A 22834-nucleotide genomic window follows, 5' to 3' on the forward strand; every position below is an offset into this window, starting at 1 on the left:
CGAGAACCCACTCGTCAAAAAAAATAAGAGCTCATTAGCATCACTGGTAGCCAAAAAACTTCTGATGTTTCAATAGGGGAGAACGGGGTTGGTTGTCACACGGGTTGGTTGGCACACCTGTTATATCTCGCCACCAGAGGGCGCTGTCTCTTAAATTGGGGTATGGACATTTCCAGAATTAGGATCAGAGCTCACCTACATAGTCTTCTCTGGAGTAAGACAGCTGAACTTGAAGTGAGAGGACTTTTTGTGTTTCATGTCAAATTGTAAATATTCAGCTCCTCAGTATTTTTCTTCTAGGCTTTTAAACGATGGGTTTATAACAAAACATGTTACCCTTACAAAGTGTGAGGGGAAAGCTATAGTTTAGATTTTTATTAGCTAGCTAAGTACTTGTTAGATGGTAGTTAGCCTTGATGCTAGCGAAATATTCCAGTTGGGGTTGGCCGTTACATTCTCTTTGGGGTTGGTTGTCACATGTAACAACCAACCCCTATGTTAGCAGAATCATGCATGGTGAAATGGTGCGCAGACCCTACATTTGCCATCACTGTAACTCAGACAGTGACTGCATGTAGCCTAGTTGAGTAGGCCATTATTGTTAGGCCTATTTGTTTGGTTCTTTATGTTGTTATATAGGCTGGCCTAAACATGTGTTTCCTGTTCATGTTCCTTGCTCATTTTATGTTAAAATGCATTAAGTTATGTAGGTCTATCACTGTCAGTGCAATTCAACTTTCAAATTTAGTTCTGCCTTCTTGCCTTTTTTAAAAATATTTTTCCCATTGAAATACCATTGTGACAACCAACCCCATAGTGTGTGACAACCAACCCCATAGTGTGTGACAACCAACCCCATAGTGTGTGACAACCATCCCCGTCATGGGGTTGGTTGTCACAATGTGTCAGAGTGTCTTTGATAGTTAATTGCCTCTTTGTTACAATGAGTTGAAAAATGACGGGGATACACATTCCAAGCAAACACCTTAAGCTTCAATTTAATGTAGGAATGACTATTGAAAGATGTTTTGATGATGAGCAATCATGAGAGTGTTGCAGCCTCTATACGTGTATATGATTTTGAGTTTCCCATGCATTTTCACAGCGCATTGCACATGTGTCATGTGTGTGTCTCTGCTTCATTTCCTGCTAATTGATCTCCTCCATGCAGAGCAGGAGGCTGATAGAAATCTGCATGTGTGTTTGTGTCTCTGCTGCCAACAGCAAGCCAGATTTCTGTGGGGCCAAAGCGCAGCTGGTGTTGAGTCAGCATGTTGAGGTCACACAGCGCTGGTGTTGGTAGCAGACCTCCATCTGGTTGTGCCCACAGAGAGAAACGCCAATCTCTCACAACATCTGATTGTATCTCAGAGCTCCAGAATGGATTTGGCTTGGCTGCAGCCTCCCCACATTCAGAACACATTGTTTTTAGCACATCATGTGTTTCCCATTATACGATGTTGTTTTGCAGAGTGCAGCAAGTGCAGTGGTGGATACTTCTCCTGTGCACTGACTCGGGATCAGTACCCAGTCCCCAGATTCTAACCTGTTCTGAGTACAGGTTAGAGTGTAATAGCAGTATCTCACCAGCAGATGGCAGAAAGTGCACATGTGTGCGGTCTGATGTTTGCTTGCAGCCTGCTGCAGATGTTGGCTGCTGTTTGTTGTTAAATAGATTAGGACAGACAGAAATAGATGGCTTCATCTAAACTTGTTTTGATGTTTTATTCATGGGACAGCTGTTTGTTTTTCATTCTCAAGGATGCTGTTTTGCTCTCGCTGTGGTCCTGAGTGACTTCATTCACACACACGTTTTGGATTTCTGTTCTGCTAAGACTAACCGGGGAATGATTTGAGTGATATTCAGTCAAAGATGATAGTTCCACCAATATGATTTATATTTGTATGATATGAATAATCTAACAGTTTATTTTGACAAAGTAGTTTCAACCCATGGTCCGTTTGTTCAGGAGGTGTTGACAGTGTCAGTGTTGCTTCTGATCAGTACTGTGTGATCCAGTCAAAAGCTCCACAGCTGGTGATTAAGCCAACCTCGAGTAGTACAATTTCGTCAGATGCTGTTTTTAAAGCTAAAGAAGAAACTGTAACCACTTAAGGAAAACTTTTTGGTGAATAGGAAGGACTTCTTTTGAACTTTCATTAGTTTCTCCTTCTTATTAAAGTTTTTTTTCCAGGATTTGTCCCTTTATTTGATAGAACAACTTAAGAGAGAGACAGGAAATGTAGGGAGAGAGTGGGGGAAGACATACCCGAAGTAATGTCAGCACCAGGAATCATTCCTACGACCAGTGCTGTACCTCACAAGATTTTCTGTCCCATAGTAAGATTTGTTATTTATGACTCTGATAATACAATATCAACCAAAACATCAACCAATGAAAACAAAGTATTTGTTAAAAAACTTGCATATTCCAACAAGTAGGTGGGGATATGGGATACAACATTACACAGAGAGAAGAAGAGCATGTGGCGTCACCAGTGTGAATGTTTGTCACGGTTTCAGAGGATAACACGGTTTCATTTGCAAAATATGTACTGCAAGTATTCTGAGAGAAGGGAAAAACAAGGACCTCAAGTTTTCAACAAGTCCTTAAAGTCAAGTGAAAAGTTGTCTCTCAACAAAGATGTATTTGAATATGAAGCTGCATTAGCCGCAGCTAGCAATAGCACCAATAAAACAGCGAGTGATTCAGGGCACAGAGAGTTGCAGAAAGTTAACCAGAGACAACCAAAAGGTAAAGCAATTCATTAGATATTTACCAAATTTAAAACACGCACTGACTGATCTTTTTAACTAGGAGGTAGAAGATGAAGGATTTCACAAGCTAATGATGCATTAGCAAAAGTATCCAGAGCTGCTGCTACTTTGTAGATGTATCCCTACCTGCCTGCTCTGTATGATGTGATCTCTACACACATTCACAGCCTGATGGAGAGCAACATCAGTGACATGAGTATTACTACGGACTTCTGATGTCAGTCCAGTGTGTTTAGGTTGATGGTCCAGTGGCTGGATGAAGACTTAAAGGTGGAAAAAGACTTAACTGTGTGTATGCACATGAGCTCCTGTTAGCATCAACAAAATTCTAAATGACACATGAAGAGTTAAAAATGTATGTTTTTGTTTGTTGTCAAAAGTTATGTCAGTAAGATTTGGTGGAAAATTAATGTTTATGCAACTTTGCCCTCTGAACCTTCGCATTTCTTACCCCCAGATGAGCATGAACTGCACATTATAAAATACAGAATTGTAAGGGGAAAAAAAGGAATCTTTTTGATATTTGCCACTAAGAGCAGGCTCAGTCTAAGTTCAAAGAAATTCCCACATTCCCTTCTTTATGTATATGTCTTCTGAGTTTGGTTTCCATAAACTCACACCCATTCTTTTATGTGTCTTGTATTTATTTGTGTATATTTTCTTGTTTGAGATAAATAGATAAATAACGATGTTGTAGGACGGCTCCTTGTACTTCAGACTAGTAAACAACTTCATCCATCAGGAAGCAACATGAAGGCCTCAACACTGCTATAATTTATTTGGACCCATGTGTTATGTGAGTGTCTGTAAATATCCAAACATAAAAGCATCCCATTGATTAACCTGCATTTCCTCAAGTACTGCACCGTGTGTCTTTGCTCTCAGTTTCCACCGTATAGGAACCTCTTCAAGACAACCACGTACATCTTTCAAGCACTTCAAAGGGTTTGGTGTTGATGTTCCGCTCTCCTCTCCTCTCCTCTCCCTCATCCCTCGTCTTCTCTCCCAGTGTGACTCATCTATGCTATGCGCTCTGTTGTTTTGTGCATGTCTGTGAAGAGGATCATATAGAGCTCACATAACAGCCTGGCAGGCTTATATATTCCCCGTGAAGTGTGTGCATGCAGTCGTGTATGGTTTGGACCAACTTGAACAACTGTTGGGAGAAACTCTGCTCAAACTAAAGTACTGGTTATGGATGGAAAACTCTATTTAGTGTTGATTTTCAGTCGCTTAACAGCTTCTACAGGCCAGATTGATCTTCCAACAAACCAAAACAAACTTGCCCGCTGTTCTCCCCATTAGCCTCCACCAGTTGATTAAGTTTCAATAGACTCTCACTTGCTGGTTTCCTCCGCTTAGCCTCCTAATAAATGCCAGGGACGATTTGGCTGCGATTGTCTTTCCTCATCACTGAAAATGACCGCTGAGTGCTGCTGCACGCTCAAATCAATAGCCTTGGACTGTCAGAGCCTTCAGGACTTGCAGATTACTGATCAGGGTGATTCGGTGGGTGTTTAGCTGTGAATGTGTGTTTGTTTGTGCACGAGAAGGAAGGAGAGGGAAATGAAGAGAGACAGAGATAATGACTGTGTGTAAAAAGAAGGAGCGGAAACAAAAGAATGAATAATGTGGTATGCATTTTTCTGCATGCTTTTTTGTTTCCTCTGAGTTAATGCTTTCCTCGAAAATCTCCCTCTAAACAAATGACAGAAATGTCCTCTTCCCAACAGAGCGCGGGTTGGAATCGATGTCGGCTAGCACTCTGTGGCTAATCAAAGTGAGTAGTTGGCCCCTTGTTGCAGACAGCAGCTTTACTCCTTATTGTTTGGAGGGCTGTGTAATTGGCTTGAGCTGATACACGCTGCGAAGAATAGTGAGACAATGCTTTTTCTCCATAATTCAGTGTTTTTTTGTGTGGTACGTAAAATCCACCAGGCAAGTCGTGGACGAGGATGTCAGTGCGGAGAATGGGGCTTTAATCCTGAGCCTCATTCGGCGCATGATATTGAGCGATTCTATAATTTGCTATTCTCTTTGTCTTGAGTCAGCTGCCTGTGGACGGAGAACTTGTGAGGCTGAGGCAGCGTGATTCATCATTTCGATAGCATACTCATAGAATTTTTTATTCCACTTTCACCCTCTATCTTTTATTTTCTGCATTACAAAGCCGCAACGATCTCTCCATCTTATCAATGTGTATGTTTGTACACAACAAAAGGCCATAAATCAGGGCTGCATTTGCACTCTGCATAATGTATCTGGTGTTTGGATGTGGGTGATCTTATGAATAATACAAGCTGCTCAGTGTTGATGCCAGTGCAGATAATAATAATAAAGCAGGCTTCTATCAATGTGGGCCAACCAGGAGAGCCGGGTACATTAGCCGTGGATGGCTGGTGATAAATCAGGCGGCCACAGAGAGGATTGTTTGGCACGGGGAGCTCCCTTTGGAGGCCTCCCGGAGCTGTGCCATACGGCGAGGCGAGGCATTCAGGATGCCCTCCTTCCCCAGAACCACAGGTCTCCAGGGTAGCTTTTAATCGCCACAAATGGGCGGCGATAACAACTGGCCGTATTTCACGAGCTGTCCGATAGTTACGGCCTCCTGTAGCTTTTACGACAAGGAGATGTCAGGTTCCGGGCATAATTGGCTCTTCTATGGGGATTTTATGAGTCTGTTTACTCTGGGAGGAGTACTTGTCTCTGGGATGCGATGCTCTAAGAGCCCGCTGCGGAGGCTGGGTGATATACTTTCAGTTTGGGTGTGTGTAGAGGGGGGTGGGGAGGGTGTCTAATGATCAGATACTGTATCGCCTACTGATTGATGTGCTTGAGGGCAAAGCCCGGGGCAGTTGGAGTTATCTGAGTCCAAATCTGACCATCTTCATTCGCACGCTCAGAATGGGGGACAATAGAGTGGGAGACTCTTTTCTGTCACTGCTCTGATGGATGGTTGCTGTCTGGGCCAATCCAGGGCTATTTTTCATACATTTCCATACAGTGGTGGAGAGTGGGGGAGGGGTTCTCCTCACTACGTCTGAGTAAAACACCCTCATATAGTGTGTGAAGTGTAAGTAACCTCTGTCCTTGTCTTTAACCAGGCAAGCTGATAGTTTATCCTCCCAGCACATGTTTCTGCCACAATGCAAAGCCCCTACAGCCTACAGAGACGTACACACACATCTCCACACATCATGTGTGGTAATCCTTTATGTGCTGAGTGTTGACCTGCAAAACATCACGAGCAGATGAGAAAACATTAAACCTAATCTGCGTCTGCGGAGGAAATTGCGTTGCATCTTTCAGCCCAACGAGCCGTGGCAGAATTAGCTTTGTCTCCTGATTTGTGTTTCCCGTTTGATGTATGTAAGTATGATGATGTGATAAGAGCTCGTCTTCAAACGCAGGAAATAGAGCCACATTAAGTGATGCACATTAAGTCTCAGAAGTAAGATGAGTTAATATCTCAGATTTCCTTTAATCTCCCGTCGTACTGTCAGGAAGAGTGTTCCGGCGCCGAATGAAGAACCAGAGCCCCACGGCCAGTCAGATGCGACAACTAATCAGCTCCAGCGAGAGTGAATGAAATAAAAGACTGCAGTGGGACATAAAGAATGTCAGAGATGGTGAGAGTGATTGGATGAAGAAAACTGTGGCCTGGTAATAACCATCCTGTGATCAGAGAATCACAAAAAGTCTGAAGTGATTACTCTGATTCAAGTCATATAAATGTTAGAGGCTCCCTGTCTGGAAGCTAAGAGAATGGAGACACTTTTCACAGCTGCTGCATTTCTCAAGCTGTATTGGGGTCTCTGCTTATGTTCTCATGGGCTTCAGACTGCATCCTGCAAAGAATGGCTCACATGTCTGAAAGCTTTTTTGCTCCACCAATACCAAGACCTAGGATGCTTTGGAGGGATGAAGGAGAAGAAGGAGGAGGAGAAAAGTGGATAGAGTAGGAAACTTGAAAATGAGATTGGGTAATGACGTGCAGCAAAGGCCCCAGTTGGAATTGAACCTCCCTCATGATGTGTAAACCATATCCGGTTCCAGACACTTGTTCAATTGCTGACTCCCTCTCTTTGTTACCCTGCTCGGTTAACGTGAATTAAAAGCCGATACATTATCCAAACACATGGTTGGATGTGGAGACACAACAACATAATCTGCATATCACCTCAGTCTCTCATCTCACTAACAAGTTAAACACATGTTGCTGATATAAAGTCGTCCTTTTCCGTTTCTAATTAAGTTTGTCAAATTTTTGTAGACTAAGCAGCAGATCCAGCTGCCCCTCTTCCATTTGATAATAATGCCTGCGTGCAGTAAATCACATCAGCAGAAGGAGAAGAACAGAGACAGACTGCAATGATTTGATGTAGTCAACAATAATTAGTTGCAGATGAATGAAAAAGCTGATGAGTTGTTGGTGAATTCATCACACATGTTTCCATGCTGTGGGCGGACATAAGATCGTTTTCCAGGTTGAAATGCTGAGGAGTGAACGTCGTGCATCCTTCCTGTCTCTACTGACGGTGGTGCATGCCACACAGCCACCGGGAAGGAAGGAGACATCTTGAGGGCATCCAATTTTATCTCGGAGCTCTTTTTGTGTCAAAGGAACTATTTGGATTTTAAATATTTGGTTAGTTCTTTAGAAAACTGCTAGTTTGAACTAACATGTTAAGGGATTGCCCATTAGTACAAGTTCAGACTTTGTTGCACTTGATATTTGGATAGACTTCCAGAGAGGGAGGTTGGGGTGTAAAATAAAGAGAGTACAAAGGGGAGAAAAAAACAACATCCAGTGAAAATAGAAGAATATCAAAGTTTCTGGACATTTTTCAAAATAAGCCAGAAGGAGGTCCGCCCTCATGCTCTTTGAGTAGGATTTACATTCTTGATATAATTCTTCTGTGTCTTGTGATACAGATTATATTTTAGTGATTATTAACTAATGATTGATTTTTTTCAATTAAACAAATATTTTCAAGAGATTTGACTTGAGTAACATACTCACTGTATCATGGTTGTTAACAATTCAATGGCTAGTGTCAAAGTTGTGCATGTAGAGTATCTGACGCCAGTTCATCAGGGTTCGCCTTATGAAGAAAGATATAATGAACAACAACAGTCCAGCAATGAATCCCAACTGTGTGAAAGTTCTAAAGTTGAGCATTTATTAGTTTTCCTCAATGGTTGTCTTTAGTCTTTGTGATCATGTTGAAGGTAAAAGTTTGTACTATGCAATTATGCAGAGAGGTTCTACTTAGCCTTCCATCACTGTACAGAATATGAATGAAATAGGTTTAATACAATACAATTCAAACTAGGGTTGACCACAATGAATCGATTATCGATTAATTGATTGTTAAGAAATTACTCGAAACATGCATTTTTGTTATAAATTTTCCATCACGTGGAACAGACATCATGTGGTCTCATATTACATTCAGCTATCAGGGAGGTGTTTTAAGTTTAAAGCATGTTTCGATGTGAATCATCTGGTTAAAGGTGTTGCGCACAGCGGAGACGCTCAGCTGGTGGCTGCGGCTGCGTGTCAGGTCTCCACGTGCGCTTTTTTAAAGAGGATCAATACAAACTGCTGCCAACAACAACACGGACACGAAGGTTGACAACTTTAAACAGGACATTTCCCCACCTTTAGATACGAAGGCAACAGACAGGTGGGAAATTCAGGTACGCTATGTTTGCACAGCAGCAACATCAGAGCCGTCTGAGCTTTTCTGCAGCTGGACTGATTATGACCCGGTTGCGCTCCCGGCTGACACCTGACCGAATACACATGTTTATTTTTCTCAATAAGAACGAGTAGGCAGAAAACTGGACACTGTGAGTCTGAAGTACTTTTCTGTTAGTAGTCTCAGCCTTCACTTTATAAGACTATGTCCGCGTAGAATATTTTAATGAGCCTGATCGTTGATATTCTGCGTGTCAAACATGCACCCGTATTCAATCCCGTCAGTTATATGCATTTTGTTGCTGTAGAAAATACAATTTAGGTGGAAAACAACCTATTTGGCATTGTTTTTGACGTAAAGAATAATAATATTTTTTTTTTATTAATTAACTGATAATTGATCGTTAACATTTCCAAAAATCGATCACGGAAAATACTTAAAATGTACATCCCTAATTCAAACACACCTGAAACCACATCCCTCAGTAGGATGATGAAGCTGACTCGGCTCCTCTCAAAGGACAAAAAAAGTAATATTATAACCCTTATGAAGGCAGGAACAGTCACAGGACTTGTGCATTAGTCTGAGTTGGATTTGATAGATGTAGCTAGTTTCACCCAAGCGGCAACCTCCGGTCTCAAACTATGAAGCCCATGCGGAAGTGTTATTTATACAGTCTATGGTTTCACCTAACAAACTGACTACAGTGTATTTCTCTCTATTATCTGCTTTGAAAGGACTTTCATCCAGTTAATGGATCATCAGTCACATTTTCAGTGCTTTAATATCATGTTTGTTTTGTAGTGCAAATACAGAGAACCCAAAAGAAGACTGTCGAACTAAATCTAATAAACGGAGAGGCAAAACAAAGGGCTTACTGCTCCGAGTCCGGAGAAATCAATATCCAAAGGACAACAAGATGCATCAAAGCGGCACAAACACAAGAAGAGAGGAAACATCTACACAAGAGCAGGGCTGAAAAAGTTTGAGGAATGAACAGGCGCAGGAGGAGAGGATCACAGGGACCACATACAGTACACATCAGACACAGGTGAGACAAACCACAGGCTGTCAAAGACTGGATGTAGTCATACTGACGTCACCCACTGGTTTCTGGAGAGGGGCTACGAAGCCTGAGGATGGCGGTTGTCATATTGGAAATTATTTCTCAACCTAACTTTTATTCAATCCAGAAACAAGCAAAAAGATGAAGCTGGTACGGGCCATAGTCCTCCTGGCAAACAGCTACAATGCAAAACTCTTAGCCTTCACATATCAAATTACTTTGTAATACGACTTTCTTTTTTTTTACCAGTCTATAGACATATTTAATCTGCTGTAAAGATGGATATCCAACAGGGTGTGATAATGAGGTCTCCTTAGCTTTTGCAGCCAGCCTCTTGTGGACACTTTGGGAACTGCAGTTCTTTGCACTTCAGCATTGGCCTCATTTTCCAACACCAGAGGTTGCTGCTAGGTAAAAACCAAGTTGGATAAATCATTATGTGAAAAGAAGTGCTTGGTTTAAAGAAATTGATTAAATTCAGTACAAAATAATGAAGAAAATTCAGATTTTTGATACTTTGTAATGAAGATAACTGATACAATCACAGGTTTAGTCCCTAAGACCGATAAATATTTGTGAGTGAAATTTTCTTGGCATGAACTTTTAACTAGTTGCCATTATTTCAGCCACTGTTGTTCCTTGTCCCATCTATTTTCTTTCTAAACTTTATTATTGTGAGCCAGCATTAACCAAAACCTTTCTCTGCACTCTCCTCTAATCTCCAGCAAGCTGGTGCTTTAATGATCCCAGCACACCATATTCATTATTCATGGAGATAAACATCCACGATGTTAGGAGAGAGTGAGTTTGCTTGTATCTCTGTGTCTGTTTTGGTGTGGCAGGTTAGAATTGGTAGTTAATTTCGATCACTGAAGGCTTGGGCTGATGCCGCAGAGTTGACATCAGAAAGACAGCCTTATTCTACAGGTAGGCGTTCATGTCTTTGTGTGTGCGTGTTTGTATACAATTATAAGAGTAAAAAGTGAAGCAACAGCAATCAGCTCAGTGTATTCCCATTTCCTTGCACCCCCTCTCTCCATGAAATCATCAAACCGCTGCACTCCCCTGTGCTTTGTGACTCACACTTGTCTACCAGTGACACATGCATGTGTATGCGTTTACTCTGGTGTGTGTATATGTGTCTGATTGTGTCGCTGTGTGCGGTCACATGCTGTGCTGTGGCGTCGCAGCACCTGTTTCATGTGTCTTAACGCACTCATCATTTTGCAGAGCCTCACAGGTCCTTGTGCCCCAGACATAAACACACTCACACACACACATACACACAAACACACACACACACACACACTCACATACACCTTGATGAATAATTAAGGAGGCAGCCATGTAGATAAGAGACCAGAGTACCTGAAGGAGCGTCTCACCCACAGCCTTCATGTCGAACACACTCAGATTAAACACTCTTTGTTTCCTTTGGCTTCATGTCTGCCAGTGGTGTCAAGGTTGGAGGAAAAGTTACATATTTTATTACACACACACACACACGCACGCACACGCACGCACACACACGCACACACACGCACACACACGCACACACACGCACACACACGCACACACACGCACACACACACTAACGCTTTACCCTACTACAACGACTTTATGCACCCAGTTTGTATCTAGGGAGAGATCCTTTCAGTTTTGTAAGTTGTGAGGTGGGTCCTCATGGATCAGACTTGGTTGTACACACAAATGCTGGATTAGGTTGAGATCTGGAGAATTTGGAGGCCAAGTCAACACTGGCATGTTTCTACAGACCGATGCTTATGTGCCCATTGTAGGCATTTTAAGTGGTGGACAGTAGTCAGGGGTGGCTACACGGCCCTGTACATAACAAAATACACTGGGACTTGTGAAACCTTTCTACTAGACCCAGTATTATCTTTTTCACCAACTTGGGCTCCAGTAACTCTTCTGTTGCACCACAGGCAAAGCTCCTCTTAGGTTCTCTGTTTATCCTTCCATAGGTTTCTGAGACAATCCTGACGATCCAGACGTCTTGTCCCTTGTCAAAGTCACTAATCCTATCCTTATCATATCCTCACCCATGGCCATTTTACCCACTGTCATAGCTTCAACTACAAAATATTCACTCACTGCCTAAGACAGGGCTCTTCAATTAAATATTTGGTCAGGACGGATTTTCAGGCTAAGGACATGAGCTGGGCCGGACATTTTTAGCAGACAGTGAGCAAAGTTAACCATTCAAAAGAAAAACAAATAGATAAGATAACAAACACACTGGATGTTTATTAACGTATTGCCACATCCAAAAGGGCATAAACACAATAAAAGAGCAGTGCTTAAACTAAACCTATGCTGAAATACTGCTTCTTTAAATTTTACATCACAGTTGCTTTCGGGCCACTCAAGGGTTTTGGGCCTTGGAGATATCTCTCTCTGAGATTACTTCTACCCCTACAGTGAAGGTGAGAAAAAGTTGTTTGTGATACTTGCATCATGGAAAAGTTATGTCGAAAAACCATGATAGCACCATCTGTATAACCTGACCAGGATCCTTAGGTAAGGAGGTGGAGGTCTTTTAAATGTACCCAGGGTCAAATCTAGGTCCGGTGAAGGGGCCTTTAGTCACTGTGGTCCATCTTTTTGGAACAAACTGCCTGCTGACCTCAGGTACATAACAACTGTTTCCACTTTAAAAAAAAAGACTGAAAACATATTTATTTTCTCAGGCGTATGAATGATATAATGACTGTTGTGACTGGATGCATGTGCAGCAACAATTGATGTTTGTTTGATTGCTGTCTGATGTATGTTTGGTGTATCTATTGTTTTCCTGTTTTTATTTATTCTATTTGGAAAAATGTCTTTATGTTTTTAATTCCCCATGTAACGCACATTGAACTTACGTGTAATTAAATGTGCTTTATAAATAAAATTGCTATTGCTATTGCTATCTCTTGCCAAAATAGTGTCCTGATTCCCTTCAGGAAAGCTGCAGGACTTGAATCTTAATTATTGTGCTACAAGATCAACAACATTGTTTTTAAATGATTTTACTCAATACTACTGAAGACAGTAAAGTGTATCGTATCATATCGTATCGTATCGTATCATAACATCTTAAAATCTAGACAACTTAAGGTGACTATTTGTATGGCTGGATACCAGAGAGGACACAGTATTGGTTTTTCGGTGAATTGGCCCTTTAACTTTTCAGTTTTTATAAAAACAAATAGCTATTTCCCCAAATCCCATACCATAAAATGTGTAATTAAAAAAAGTAATAAATGCAATGCTGCCGTGCTGAGACAGCAAACATTTCAAAGGAAATCTCAGTGTGTTTGCATATCGAGTTGTAGCATGTCGTCAGAGTGTAATTGAGGATGCTGTTATCATGGCAGTCAGAGCGCTGAGAGCCATTAACAGGCCAGTCTTTTATGACATTCTGTATTATGGATGCCTTGTGCGTGCAGTTTCATCAGAGGCCATAAACATCGGCCCAGTCAGCAAACTCTGCTCATTAAGAGACATTTGAATGTAATTATTTATTGATGCCCCCCATGATCTATTGTCCTGGCTGCACCAGTGTGGGTTTTTATTTTTCATGTCATGAGGCCTGGTTGCTGAGATTGCTCAGGTTAACAGCTGTCTGAACTGTTGCAGAGCTAATTAACAGCTCCTTTTGGTGATTAGAGAAAAGGTGGAGGTAGAGGATTGTCTAGGTAACAAAAGTGGAGAAAAACATGTTTTTTCTTTTGTTTTTAATGAGCCTTTCTAACAAGCTGAAGGCTCCAATGGGAAAAATGTCTACTGGCTACTGTTTGTTTTGGTTTTTGAAAGGTTTTTACAGTTTCTCTGACCTCCAGCAACTCCAATATAAGACCATAAAACCAATTTAACAATTACTGTCCTAAGTGAGAGAGCCAAGATTTGAATAATTTTTGAAGCTATGCATTCCTCAGTAATTCATATAGGCTTCTAGGAATCAACACACATTTGACCAATGTAACTACATCCGTAATAAATAGATGATTTCATGGACCATCTAAAGTTTTATTGGCCATTTTATGATAGACTTTGATAGAGTGCCAATGAAACTCTCCCATTTGACATTTGCTTCAGCCAAGATGATAAAGCTGTTGAACCGATACATTTTATGAAAGACATTTTTGCTCACTTAAGGTTTTATTAGACTACAGAAAGCCACAGACCGGCTCACACGGCCACAAAGGGCCGTGAACTGGAGCTGAGGAAAAGTCATTAAGAGTTCAAGAGCCATCGAGGGGATAAATTAGAGCGTTTTCTGAGAAGAAGATCTCAGATTCCCACAGAAACATCTTACTTGCTGTTGTGCAAGATCTTACCCTTGACATTTAACTGGCAGTGGCTCTGAGTGGACTGAGAGATTGTTTCTGGTAATGACTGTCTGCAGATAGCTTGGTGAGATTGATTTTGAATGGATACTCAGCAGCTAACAATGTGTGGGGTCTAATTTCTGTGTAGACTGAAGACTTTCCATCTGTGGAAACCAAAAAGTGCTCATTTAAAATTTTATACTGGCAACATGTTTCTAAAAAGTTGGGACAGGGACATCAAAACACTGAAAAAGTTGTGTAATGGCAAAAAAGAACACCTGGAGGAACTTCTCCTAACTAATGAGGTTGGTTTCCAACAGGTAAGTAATATGACTGGGTACACAAAGGGCATTCCAGAGAAGCTAAGTCTCTCAGAAGTAGAGAAGAGGTTCACTACTCTGAGAGACTGTGTGAGCAAGTAGTTCATCAATTTCAGAATAATCTTCTGTTAATAATGATAAATCTCTGTACAGAAAGGACATGGCCAAAAACCAATACTGGATGGCTGGATGATCTTATTGCCCTCATGCTGCATTGTATTAAAATAGACAGGACTCTGTAGTGGAAATCGCAGCATGGGCTCAAAATCGCTTCAAAAAAACATTGTCTGTGAACACAGTTAATCACTGTCTTCACAAATTCAGGTTAAATCTGTACCATGCAAAGAAGAATCCACTCTGTGTATAAAAATGATTCGCAAAGCAGCCAACTTCTCAGAGGTTGAGCCAATTTTAGATGGATTGAAACGAAGTGGAATACTGGTCTGATGTATTTAAGTTTGACATTCTTTTTGGAAATCACGGATACCGGGACCAACTCTCTAAAGAGTAGAGGAACCACCTGACTTGTCATCACAAAGCCAGTGTAATTGCCCATGGCATGGAAGGAGCTTATACTGTACATCTTGGAATGCAGCATTGATGCTCACGATACAATACGCATCACGATACTTGGGTCACGATACGATAGTATCACAATATATCACAATATCACAATATTGTGATATATTGCGATATTCTACACAGTTAATTAGGAAAAAATAGAGATGGTGTATATGTAAATCACACAGTATTACTCAAAATTGAAAGGACAAATCAAGTCAAAACTATTTGATTGAAAACAACTTCCACTTTATTGTTTTTGAAATACTGAAGTCGCATTTTAATTCCAACTCGGCTATATTGTGAATTTTTATTATTACAAAAATATTGATAATATCATATTGGAGGTCAAAGTATCTCGATATATTGCTGTATCAATATTTTTTCACACCTCTTTTGACTACACTACATAATTTGGAGCAACATATGTTGCCATTCATAGAATGTATTTTTCTGGGTAGACCTTCTATATATCTGTCTTTCATTGTTGTGGCAATCCATCTAGTAGATTGAGATATCTCAATGTATATGCAAGGCACTCTGACCTGTTTGTTGGCTCTAAATAAAGAGCCAACTGAGCACCAAAGTCAGACAGGGTCTAACACTTTCAACTGTTCATGAATTAAAGTAAAATAAATGACCAAACTATGGCATCCCAGGGCCATGCTTCTAGTATAGCTGTACAAGATGTGTATGACAAAAACAGTCCAAAATAAAAAAAAGATTGGACCTCCAGTTGGTGTTTACTACATTCCACTTGGTAAATAGGAAATTACTGAATCCCAATGTCACCAGTGGTATTACTGGCCTATTTCAGACTGAACCCTAGGAAGTTGCTGCCTGCAGAAGCCTCCTACTGTTCTTCAAAGAGGTTCAGATCGGCATAAACCAAACAGATCAGCAAAGCAGAGACCTGCTGGATATAAAATCTGATATGGTCCTGCAGGGAGGTGCACGCTTTGCTCTCTATTCCAGCCTTTTACCAGCTTGTGATGTCCCCAGATGTATGATGAGTTATCACATGAAAATCAAGCAAAGGTAATCAGAAACACAGTGGGGAAGGAAGCATCCAGTCGTAAGAAACGCTTGGTGGTAGGTAGTGGATTATTTTAGGTGAAGTGCATATTTCTGATAAATAACATCCAGCCTTGCATGAGGAGTGTTTTAAGGTCACGTTCCTCCTCAAGAGGATTTGCACAAAAAGCACCTATGATCTCATATTTCCTTGCATCCCCTCCTGGTCCTACTATAAGTCATTCTGGTCAGCAACAGTATTAAGTCTATTTTTACTCCATTCTATCTTAACACTGCTGTGGTGTCTGTATCAAGGTTAAATAAGCAATCAAATCAATCAAAAAGCTATCAAGCAACAAGAAAAAAATACCCTCAACCTGGTTGAAGACCTGTAATTTTTCAAAAGAGTTCCACATCCACAGGCTATATATTACACAAACAATTTCGTATCTGACGTTAAGCATGAATAGATGTGGGGTTGGGGCTTTCGCCGCAGATCAGAGGAGGTCTAGCTGATTATAGGCGGATCCAGAGGGATTGGCCTGCCTCAGCAGATAAAAGAGGTTGGTGATACAGAGACAGGCTCCATCCATCAGACGCAGAGGTGGCACGTCAGCCACTTTTGCACAGAACCGCGGGCTGACGGATGGCTCTGCAGCTGACATGAAGACATCTGAGGGGCTGTCATTACCCACGTCCCCCTGTAGCCAACAGGGGGGGACGGTGGATGATCAAAATCAATGGGAGCTGGTAGTCAGAGAGAGAGAGAGAGAGAGAGAGAGAGAGAGAGAAGCTGGGCAGACAGGCACTGAATTTAACCTTGATATGCCAGGAAGTTAGAGTAAAGTTTGTGCCTGGAGTTGTCTTTGCAAACAGTAGAGGAGTTCTCGTGGTATGTATTTCTTGAACAGGCTGTCATTGCAAAAAAAGGAAAAAAATCAAGACTATAAAATCATAAGAGAGCATCTCCTTACATGATATAGAGCCAAGAGATATGTCATTATCAAACTTTCCTTTCTCATATAGATTCTGACTTTTTGACTTTCTCAGTTGCAGATACCCAATGGCCCCTCAAGACTAATGATACTATTGGTGGAAACAAACCGATTGCTGAACATTTTGATAGCTTTGACTGCCACTCTTATTTTTTACGGTGACTGGTTATAGGATAAGGTCTGTGCATCAGTGGCGTTTCTAGACCAATTTTACTGGGGGGGGGGGCAGGTTGGGGCCAAGGGTGTTGTCAGAGGGACACATTCAACCCTGACAAAAGAGACTGAGAAGGGCGAGGACCGGCTGAGAACAAACTGGCAAAACATCATTGCATCCCTATATACTAGACATATATACTACTGTGTACTATATCAAAATGCAGACTGACAGCAGCTGTTTGGCTGTTTACACTCAACATGAGTCCCTTAGCGCTCAAAGCTTTTTTTTTTTGTTTAATATTTGTTTGGTTTGGAGGGGGGGCCACAGGGGGGTCCAGGTTCAGTTTTACAGCGGCACTTGCCCCTGTTGGCCCCTCCCCAGAACTGCCACTGCCGTTCATTGACTGGCATACTCACTAATACCAGATATCAGATACTCAAGGTATCGAGGCCCAATACCTGGTAACAGATGAACAATACTTTGTACATACACAATAACTTATACCTGGTATCTAGTGCCCAATAACTGATACCTGACTTGGTACCCTATGCCCCATGCCAGGTATACAATACCCATTGCCAGGTACCTGATGCCAGGTACCTGTTACACAATGCCAGGTACCGACACCAAATGGCAGATACCTATAATATGATGCCTGATGTAAGATCCTTGAGACCCAATGCCAGGTATACAACACCAAATATGGCATACTAGGCAGTATAGGAAGCTGACTCCTTTGTAGGTATCAGTAGATCATCCCTAACAGGATCTGGTCAGTCGATGCAGATAGGATTGTATAGCTGCTGTTGTGCATGCTTTGCTGCATAGAGGTATAAAATAATGGAAAACAATAAGGAGGCTCTGCTAGAACTCCTTTTAATTAGGCACTCAGTGGTAGTGCGTGCCTATTTACCATCTGTGAAGTGCGTGGATCATTACCTTACCATCCCAGGTTTTGTCACAAGTCTGATAAGAGACGTACCAGTGCAAAATTCCTCACATGGGATTGTCTTAATGCACTGGCTAAGTGAGATGGATGTGTTTTTAATGACTGGCCTTGCTTGCTTGCTTGCAGGCTCAAGTGATATTATGCAGAGAGAGAGAGAGAGAGACAGAGAGAGAGAAGCAAAGCATGCAGCTAATAAGGATGCTGTGGCTGAAGGTTACCGTTAAAGCTCATATTTGTATTTCATTTGATTTCTGTGGCTGAGTCAGGGAGCATTTTTTCTCCTTTTTAATGGGGGTGGCAGTAATTGCGAGTCTAATGGAGGCTCCCTCTCTCGCTAGTTAGCTCGGCGGCAGGCTCGGCTTGCTGCTCATTTATAGAGCTAAGGGAGGGCAAGGGTGCTCATAGTTAGAAAGCCATGACATTAGGAGGTAATTTTACTGTACGCTATGTGACAGAGAGCTAACCCTTCTTGTTATTGACAGAGCTGGAAGCCCAGGAGTAATGCCTCTGCCTATTTGGGGGCATGCACACGGCTCCATTTGAGGATTAAAAGATAAACATAATTAATCCTCTCTGGTTCGATAAATTGCAATATTAATGTTGATGGTATCTCCCCCAGTCTGAGGCTCCAACAATCTGTAGTCGTTTCTGAGACTGATCAATGTGTTGTGCAGAGCTTGTTTGCAACAATAAAGGAGGGTGCTTTTTGGATGCCTTAATGGTGACCTGCAGAGAAATGGTACTGTAGCAACATATGGCTGCTCTCTGACCGATGGACTAGAGCGTTGAGTGTGTCACAGGGCCTCATGTACCACAAGAGATATGGTGGTGTGACGGCTGCAGATCATTAGGATGCCACAGCTGGGAGAATAGCCTTCAGTCAAACATTTATCTCTGGTTGTAGGCACCACAGCTGAAAAGACTTTGTTCGCCCTCAGTACCACTGATGGAGGCCATTCCTTTTCTGTGTCCTCTGAAATCAATGTAAAGGATGATCCTGTCACACCTGCTCATCTCCTTCTGTGTGAGGAAAAAAAGATCAAATTTTCCTTAAAAACATTTCCCTACAGCCTCTTTACAGATGCACATATCCTGTCACTTCATTTCCGAGCCATCAGATCTTCTCACACACAACCCCTCAATTAGCTTGGTTGTCAGGAGTCTGAGGCTTCACCTGCAGACATAGTTCAACCATCACTCCCCCAGCAGCACTGTTGCGTTTAAGGACAACCCCTCCCTTATTTTGCCCTTACAGAAGTGACACAAAGCAACGCTGGCTTTAATTTAAGAAGGGATCATATTGTTTGGAAGTCCTTGGAGAAATAACACTTTTCTACGATGGGAATGTCATTGGCTTGTCCTTTATGTTTATGGATGGGAGGATGTGTTGTGAAGGTCTATAACAGGGACACGTCACTTGAAGTTATTAGATATAAGAGACTGCAAATAACAAGTGCATTGTCCTCTAGAGGGTACACAGGAAATATGAGCCATTATTTAATTTGAAAGGTGCTTTGGACATAACTTTGAAATATTGGTTTTAAATGATAAAAATCAATACGTACACATCCCATGTTTAAATGCATTCTTAATGCATGAACAAGACTTTGCACTTCAGTCATTGCAAAGGTGAATTTCAAATGGGCTGCACTCCTTTGACCACTCAAAGCACTTTTGCACTTCATGTCACGCTCACACATTCACACACAAACACATTCACACAGTGATACACTGATGAAAGAGGCGGCTAAGTGCAAATCTACCCATTACGATCTCACTAACCACAGTCACTGTGATGATTCAGGAGCAGTTTTGGTTTCATGTAAGCTACAGAAGTCAGGGATCAAACCGCCAACCTTCCATTCAAAGGATGACCCACTCTACTACTGCAAATTAATCTGGTCCTGAATATCTTTGTTCACTTATCTTCATACCTGCAGGCTAAGTAAGCTCCAAAAATGAGCTGTGGCTTCAAGGAATTGTCTCTGTTGTATGATAGAATGATGGGTCAACAGGAAGAGTATAGATGCACCGTTGGCCTAGCGGTTTCACCCTCCTGTTATGTTCATTTCTCTGGAACAGCAATAATGTTCCTGGGTCAATTTGACCCAGGGCATATTCAATTATCCAAAAGTGTCAGAACTCCAAAAAATCCCAATACAAATTTTATTTAATCTAACTTTTAGCTCAATAACTAACCATTTAAATCAAGATTTATTCCATTCTTTAATTCTCACAGATCATGGTTCAATGAGGACAAGTTACTTGTTTTTCATTACAATTAATTTAAAAACTTTTTTTTTATGTACATTGGAAAGCCCTAAATATAAATACAATAGTTTTAAATGACAGATTTTTGTTTATTTTATTTAACATTTTGAATTTCTTTTTTTTTTTTAGAAGTGATGTTGATAAATTAACAAAAAGTGACAATGCATGTCAAGCAACAATGACATAGACATAAATAGCATTAATTATATAATTACAAAAGAAATATCACATAAAATGACAACAATGCATATCCACAAATCAAACAAATGCTGAAAATATATATGGTAATAAATAATCCTAATTATAAGCATAAGGCATGAAAAAAAAATAAGGGGAGGGGAGGCGTCCATGATAACTTCAATAGTTTTAACTTTCGGGCCATAATGCATTTTGTGATACACTCAAAGATGAAGCAATCACAGTTATCTTAAAGGCTGCTGCAGAGACACCTAACAAAATAAAAGTTACTTATCATGCAGCCTCACTAAGGAACAGCATAGCACTTAAATAATGAACTTTCAGGCTATCCAGATTTTTATGCTGCATTTAGCTACTTTGGAAGGCATATATCGCCTAAAATAGACTTTTAAAAGGGTCAATTTGACCCACAACATAATGGGAGGGTTACGTGGGCGCCCCAAAAATGGCCCTTTTCCACCGGCCCGTCTTAGCCCTACTCTACTCGACTTAACTCGACTCTACTAGGTTTGTGTTGTGTTTCCACGGGCGTGGTACCTCGTGTCAGACGGTGTTAATTTTGTCAATGAAACTATGACGATAAATGTTCGTCAACGACTCCTTTTTTCAAGACGAAAAAGAGACTATGATGAGCTAAAATGCATCACTGATAATAAAAACTAAGACGAACGTAGGTTTTGATTTTGTTGACGAGACGATGACGAGACGAAAACATTAGTGGCGGATGGTTGGACATTCAAAATCCGTGTTTCCTGCTGTGCTTCTAATCTTTAGAAATAAAAGTGATTCCTTCCTGTGACAGGCTGAGTTATAATCTGAGGGGCTCATTGTTAGCTTGGTCTCCTACCTGCAGCAGGTGTGCTTTATGAACCAGCTCTCTCCGCCTCCATGCATCTGTCTCCTCTTCATTGATGATTTTTACCCCCGGTGTGCGTTAGTGACAAAGACACAACCGGGGGACGTCTGTTTAATGTTTGACGTTGTTGCCACGATCACCGTAAAAAGCTCCGTGTGTAGAGCTTGACTTATTCCAGTTTGGTGAAACATCAGGCACATTTAGTAAGTTTTGATAAACTCCTTGTTGAAAGATGCAGATGCATTTCAGAGTGCCGTGAACTGACTGACTGTCCAGTGCCTCTGTTGCTGTGGGGTGCATTCAGGTACCGTCGTAAATGTTCAATACAGCCCTTTCATGGCATTTTTCTGTGAATCTAGAGAATCAAGATACATTCACAGAGGTCACATCAAGAATGTTTTCTTTTGACATTTTAGCAAGGACAGGCTTAATTATTTAACTTAAAATGTTTTGAGTTTTCGTCGACTAAAACTGGACTAAGACTATAATGGACTGAAAAGACTAAAATGTGACTGAAACTAACAGGCATTTTCGTCTAAAGACTAAGACTAATCTAAAATAGACGCCAAAATTAACACTGGTGTCAGATACCAGTTTTTCGTACCTGCTCTGCTCTGGTTCCAAGCGAGCTGAGCCAATACTAAGAGGTGACGTCGACGGACTGCCGGTCACTGATTGGTCAGAGAATGTTGTCCCCGAAGAGTCATGTACTGTACAATGTCGGCACGCACAGTTTCTCCGTGGTCCGATGATGAGGTAAGGGTTAGCAAGTACACCATTGACTCCATGTCCTCCATTGTTTGTGATTGTTGTGTTTGTGTCGCGTTCAAAATGACATGAGCGCAGTTTCGCGCAGCAGTGTTATGACGACCCTGCCCACCGTTAGTCGGTACTCGGGCTGGTGAAAAAAGTACCCAAACCGAGCAGAGCTGGAACTGTGTAGTGGAAAAGGGCCAAAACAGGCTACAGTCGTCGTCATAGTGGTCTCTGGTTCGACTTCCAGCCTCAACTATTTGCTGCATGTTTGCCGTCTGCTTCCTCCTCTCTCTACCCCCAAAATTTCCTTTCTTTCTTCAGGCATCCAATAATGACTTAAAAAAACACTAAGAAGAGTAGAGGAGGTTTTATTTTCATGTTTTTGTGGTGGGAAAAAAAACGACTCAACAACTTTTCACAAAAGAGCGCAGAATCTGCATCCACCGCCTACCTGTCTCTTCTCCATTTAATCTCTAATCTCTTCTTTATGAGCGGGCAGGCCCGACTTTGAGGGCGGGCTTCATTAGATATAAATGAGATTGCTGTAGGTTGCCATGGGTTGCCATGGAGGAGACCTATCTGTGGGGTTACCAGGCAGGCGAAGCTGTGTGTGATGCTGCTAGGCGGGAGGAGTGGGTGGATGAGCGGGAAGGTTAGAAGATATGGAGTTGATTACTTTGGGTTGCCATGGCGGAGGAGACTAATACGGCAATATCCAGCTGGTTTTCCTTGGCTGCAGATCTCCATGAATGGACCAGGATGTTGAAATGAGGAATAGATTGGTTTCATTTTCCAACAGTGCATAGCCATCTGCTAGCATGTGATGGCAGTCTAACAAGTGAGCTTTCTGTCTGTTTTGTTTTGGTTTTC

The 22834-nt window shown here is 41.5% G+C and overlaps 1 protein-coding gene across 3 annotated transcripts in view; it reads left to right on the forward strand.

Moving 5' to 3' along the window:
* The window catches only part of LOC117814897 (PDZ domain-containing RING finger protein 4-like), a 159825-nt gene that overhangs the window by 12880 nt on the left and 124111 nt on the right, over positions 1–22834 (forward strand). The window lies entirely within an intron of this gene.

Source organism: Notolabrus celidotus, chromosome 6 (genome assembly GCF_009762535.1).
Source record: "Notolabrus celidotus isolate fNotCel1 chromosome 6, fNotCel1.pri, whole genome shotgun sequence".
NCBI classification, from domain to species: domain Eukaryota; kingdom Metazoa; phylum Chordata; class Actinopteri; order Labriformes; family Labridae; genus Notolabrus; species Notolabrus celidotus.